Source organism: Trachurus japonicus, chromosome 16, assembly GCF_045865225.1.
Source record: "Trachurus japonicus isolate A0001 chromosome 16, Traja_1.0".
Taxonomy (NCBI): Eukaryota; Metazoa; Chordata; class Actinopteri; order Carangiformes; family Carangidae; genus Trachurus; species Trachurus japonicus.
In genome coordinates this window covers 31,584,394-31,590,393 of record NC_140922.1, presented here as the reverse complement: position 1 = coordinate 31,590,393, position 6,000 = coordinate 31,584,394, and the positions used below count along the sequence as shown (strand labels likewise).

Genomic DNA, 6,000 nt, shown 5'->3' with positions numbered 1-6,000 from the left:
GCAGCTCCTGAACTTTACATATTGAAATGTCTTTGAGGCAAAACACTGAGCTCCAAATTGCCCCTAAAGTCAATGGTAAGTGTTGTAAAGAGCTGGAAGTGGTCGATACAGATAGAAAAGTGAATTATAAAGTGGAGTTTTCAATGGATTTGATTGGATGCAACAGTGCCTTTTCATTTTTTCAAGGCTTTCAAAGCAAAGACAACATCCCAAAATCAAACTGTTTTTAAATGTGAATTCTCATGTTAACGTTAAAGGTCCAAATGGAAGAAAAATGCATTATCTACCCACACAATTCTCAGTCAGAAACAATAATCCAGAAGTTGTATCCAAGTCCAAACACACTTTTTGAGGCCGTAAAGGACAACCGGTCCTACACACCTACAGTATCTTTAAAGCTTCTCAACACTTCAAACAGGACACTGGTGTCAAAACGTCGATAAATTAGTCCCAACAGACTGTGGTGAGGCAAAAACCTAACCTAATCTCCCTTTAATTATCACAAATCTGTAAAAGTGAGAACCGCAATATCAACACAAGGGACACAGATAAATAAAAAGAGAAACAAGACCAAGTGGAAGCCCAGTGGATCGTGGCTTTTACAGAAATATAAATTTTACAGAAAGAGCATGCAGAAGCTTCCCAAGACAAAAAGACTGTGACGATGTTATGAAAACAAAAGCCAACAGCCTGTTTCACTGCAGGAGTGTGTTCATGTGCATCATCGAGCCGACGCTTCACTGAGCTGAATCATAAACAAATGTTGAGGGTCTAATTGATTAGTAAGGCTGCATACACACACACACACACACACATGTATATATATAGATATACTGTATATGCAGCCATATTCTTGCTACACCACAGTTAAAATATATGTAAGAATATTTTCCATAGACGTATAATTATCAATTTCCGAGTCTAAAACGGTCCCGGCCCCAGACTTGGCCGGTTGAAGCCAAATCAAAAGAAGGAGGTAGGAGGAGGCGGCGGCCGTGGACTGGACGCTTTAGTCTTTATTCAGCTGAGGTTCAAGTTATAGGAACAACACGACACCTGGTTCAACACAATAATGAAAACATCTAATCCTTCTCTTCAATGGGTCTTTATGTCAGAGAGAACCACAGGACTGGATCTCTGGAGCTGCAGAGAGAGAGAACAGCTTTTCTAAAAATGTTCTTTACTGCACTGGAAATAGCCGTGCAGATCGAGGCGCAGGCCTAAAGAAACATTTCCAGTTGCTATATACTGTAGACATTTTTTGGTTAAGAGCCTCAGGAAGCGCTGAGTGGAGCGAGGCAGCGCTGTTCGGCTGCATGATGGATTCTGGTAAAGTAAACAAAGGGCGGGAGAATGTGGGGGTCACGCAAGAATAGCAGGCAGACGAACAGCGTCAGCAACTCTGCAGCTACGAGAGCTGAGTGACAGATGGAAAACCAGACAAAGGACGGAGGGAGAGAGGAGAGAGGAGAGAGGAACAAGGGACAAGGGAGAGGGTAAAAAAAATAAGAGTCAGGAAGATAAAGGAGGGAGGAGATGAAGGTGAGGAAGAGATGGAGGAAAAGACAAAAGATATAAATAGTACACTGCAAAAACTCAAAATCTTTTCAAGAATATTTGTCTTATTTCTTGTCAAGATTACTCATTTCTAGTCAAAACTAAACTCTTTCCACTTAAAATAAGACTCATCACCTAAAAATTAACTTGTTTTTAGATCATTTTCACTTGTTTCAAACTAATTTTCACTTGAAATAAGTAGAAAAATCTGCCATCAGTGAAAGCAAGTTTTTTGTGCTTGTAATAAGAAAGAAAAACTTGCTCCACTATCAGATTTTTCTACTTATTTCAAGTGAAAATCTGCTTGAAAGAAGTAAAAAGTGTCTAAAAACAAGCTACTTTTTAAATGTGATGAGTCTTATTTTAAGTATAATGAGATTTGTTTTGACTAGAAATAAGACAAATATTCTTGGTAAGATTTTTGAGTTTTTGCAGTGTACAGTAAGGGTGAGACGAGAAGAGAGGGATGGATGGTTGAAGGAGAAGAGAGAGAGAGAGAGAAGCACCAAAACAGAAACTTAATACGAGACATGATGAGGAAGATAAAGATGGAAGGATATGTGATGTGATGAAAGAAGAGAGGAAGTGAGGGAGATGCAGACAAGACAAGCAGAGGAGGAGGAGGAGGAGGAGGAGGAGGAGAGGAGAAAGCAAAAGGAAGGAGAAAGTGGAGGAGGAGAAAAAAGAGGAATGCGGCGGTGTTCTGCTTGGTTGCAGCTAAATGAGACGTTTCGTTAGACACCACACAGATGCATTTCCTCTGGTTCCTCCTCCTCCTCCTCCTCCTCCTCCTCCTCCTCCTCTTCATATCTCTGACGTCTGCCGTCTTGAGCCTTCACCTCGTCTTCTGATTGGCAGTCGGACATTTTGAACGTCTCTCCGCATAATCACATAATCTGAGTTAATGCGACAGACGACATGAGGCCTCAGGTTGTCTGGTTTACTGTTACATATTTTAATTTGTCTTTTTTTCTTTTCTTCTTTTTTTTGCTTTATGAAGCACAGATGTTCCTCTGTGGCCGCTGGATCGTACAGACTTTTTTTTTTTTAGGTCGAGGGTTATTTTACCTGTAACTCCTCCACCGACTCTGTTTTATGACTTTTAGAGGTTTTACAGTTGCAGTTTGAGTTTGGCTGAAGAAGCGTTTTCTGTCTCATTCTTGATGAAACATCGTCAGATTTGGCAGAAAACAAACAAGTTTCGTCGTTGGATGTTGTGGTCACAGAGCCGCCGTGACGACCTTGACCTTTGACCTTTGACCTTTGACCTTTGAACCAGGACGGTCTGCAGGTTGACAGGAGGAGCCGTCATGTGTGTGTGTGTGTGTGTGCGGCACATGTTGGAAATAATGATAAGTATCTTGTGATGCTCATTGGGTTCTGATTTGACCTTTAATAACAAACAGCGAGGCAGAAAAAGGTCGACAGCGTTTGTCTCGTCTTGTTTTAAACAACTGGCGTAACCGTGGCGACTCTCTGTTATTGAATCAGTGTTGTCTTGTCTTCTTCCCCCGCATCTTTCTCCATGTGAGACAAACACAAAACCTCCCTCGACGGTGAGTCTTAAGGCCAAATCTACTCCTCTGATCAACATAGTGGAGCTCCAGGGGCGGAGTTTAGCTCAGTTGGTAGAGCACCCGCCCCATGTGTTGAGGCTGTAGTCCTCGCTGCAGGCGGCCCCGGTTCGAGTCCCGCGTCGGACGGCCCTATCCTGCATGTCATTCCCCCCATCTCTGCCTCCCATTTCCTGTCACACTCTCAACTGTCCTATCGAATAAAGGCATGAAAAGCCAAAAAATATATACTTTAAAAAAACATAGTGGAGCTCCCGTTAACGTTCAGGGAAGAGACCAGACAACTGCTTTAAAGGGATAATAGCATTTTTTGTTGTATGATCAATGGACAATGTACAATGGAACTGTGTTTTTTTTTTCAGGTAAAACCTCTTTTAGGCCGTGAAAATAGGCCGTTTCTTTGGGTCTGTTCACAACACTGTATGTTGTAAATCTCTGGGCAGGGCTATTATGGGCTGGCGTTGCTAACGGGAGGAGTGCAGAGAGTCTTCTACTGCAATTAAAGTACTTAGGGGTCATTTGTAGATCATACAACCCCACTTTAAAAAAAATGCTACTATCCCTTTAATATTCAGGTGAACGCACGTAACCTCCTACGGTAGCCTCTCAGTGCCAAAAAGTCAAAGTCAAAAAAACATCATACGTACGACAACCAAATGAACTAATTATCCAAATACCAGAGGTGGGTAGAGTAGCCAAACATTTTACTCAAGTAAGAGTATTGTTACTTTAGAATAATATTACTCAAGTAAAAGTAAAAAGTAGCCATCGAGATATTTACTTGAGTAAGAGTAACTGTGCGTTCACACCAAAAGCTTCCAGAGCTTCAAAACCCGAAAAAAGTTTGGGGACCCCTGTTCTAAGATGTTACATCCACAAGGCCGCAGCTGTGACCTTTGACCCCTAAGATCTGGTCAGTTTGTTCATCCCTGAGCTCTGGTGCTAAATTCATTTAATTTGCATCGAGGTGAAACTGAGATATCGTCTCCATGAGAACGGGACGGACGGAGAGACTTCCTGAAGACACGGAGAAATAAAAAGTGTGATAAACCTGCATGAAACAGAGCGGTGGTCAGAGTGTGTGTGTGTGTGTGTGTGTGTGTGTGTGTGTGTGTGTCGTCTGGAAATAGCTCCTCGCTCCACCTGTTTGTCTTAATGTGGTGGACGTGACCCTGATTACTGCTAATTCACTTAATGCCATTAATCCCACATACAATAACACACACACACACACACACACACACACACACACACACTCTCCGCACACCGTCCCCTGAGGCTCATCAACTGACCCTGTCCACCTATTTCTGTCTGCTCTGTGTGTGTATGTGTGTGTGCGTGTGTGTGTGTGTGCTGTAGGAGATGTTTTATGTTCGGCTGTTTATGAACACACAGATGTTTGTGTGTGTGTGTGTATGTGGGTGTGTGTGTGTGTGTGTGTGTGTGTGGGGCCGTCAGAGGAGGCTGGAAATAGACTTAGTGGTAATGAGAGGTTCAGGGGATTGATCAGAGCTATGGAAAAACTAACACACACACACACACACACACAGGTACACATCATCAGAGTCTCTGCACACACACACAATAAACACATATACAAATATACACAACTACCTACACACACACGCATACAAACACACACTGCACACACACACACACACACAACCTCACACTCTGAGTCAGAGGCTGATTATAGAGCAATATGTCACCCATCCATGTTATTGTGACCTTGACCCCTAAGGTGTACACACACACACTGTATATATATATATACACACACACAAACACACACAAACACACACATATATACACACACAGGTTTAATACTTAAAGGATAATTTCCGTTTTTTACAATCTGGACCTTATTTCTAGCATAAAATCCGATCATTTCCTCCCCCAGATAACTTTGGTGTCATTACAAGTGGTTGTGATGAAATGAGCTCCAGCCGAGAGCCGCGTATATCCGTATAATGTGAGTCTACAGGGCAGCAGAATGCAGCCTCTAAATAACACATTATCTGCAGAGAAACTCCTTCATTTCACCAATATTTAGTTCTGATAGGCTAGTGCTATTCCCCTCTGAGTCCGGGGTTAGCTGTTATCAACATCCGGGGTCTGTAGGTTGACCTACTGACCTCTGACCTGGATGATGCATCTCTGATCTTGTTGCTACTGCTAATGCTATGGTCATAACCACAGCTCGGGATGACATAGCCAAGATAAAATCGGCCGCAACCCCAGTGGAGAGGGATGAATAAAAGAAAAGCGGCAAGAACGGGCGTCCACACTATCTCAGCCAATCAATCAAATCACTGCAATCGATCTATGCTGTTGGACCACACGAATACAGGACTGAGACCTGCCAGACAACAAGACGAGGCTGTTGTTCACTTAAGATGGACCAATATGGACACGTGTACAGACACACATGTGATCTGTTTTGACTGTCTGGAACTGGACTGCAGCTCTGTACTACTATCTGTTGTTGTAACATGTTATGTTGGAAAAATCTTGATGAAGAGAATGTATTCTGAGGGTACCGGGGACAGGACTGGATAAGCTTTTGCTTCTTCCGCTTTCCCTTTCGGCCATGTTGCTGTATTACTTAAACTGAGATTATGTGTGATGAAGTCTGATTTAACTAACATGTCCGAAATGAATAAAAAATAAAAATAAAAACTATGGTCCATTTCTGCTGTTTCCGACTTGTCAGAACAAAATGAGCAGCTGGATGAAGTTCAGCTTCCACAGGCTTCCTCTCCGCAACCTGGACTCACTAAAGCTCCGGCTGGTTGAGATAAAAATGGACCCGAATGCCGAAGTGGAATGATTATTATCAGAATGAGCCGGGCAGCGGTCGGAGATGACA

At 42.7% G+C, this 6,000-nt stretch overlaps 1 protein-coding gene across 2 annotated transcripts in view; it reads right to left on the bottom strand.

The window, feature by feature from the left end:
• The window catches only part of bbs9 (Bardet-Biedl syndrome 9), a 290,122-nt gene that overhangs the window by 107,997 nt on the left and 176,125 nt on the right, over nucleotides 1–6,000 (bottom strand). The window lies entirely within an intron of this gene.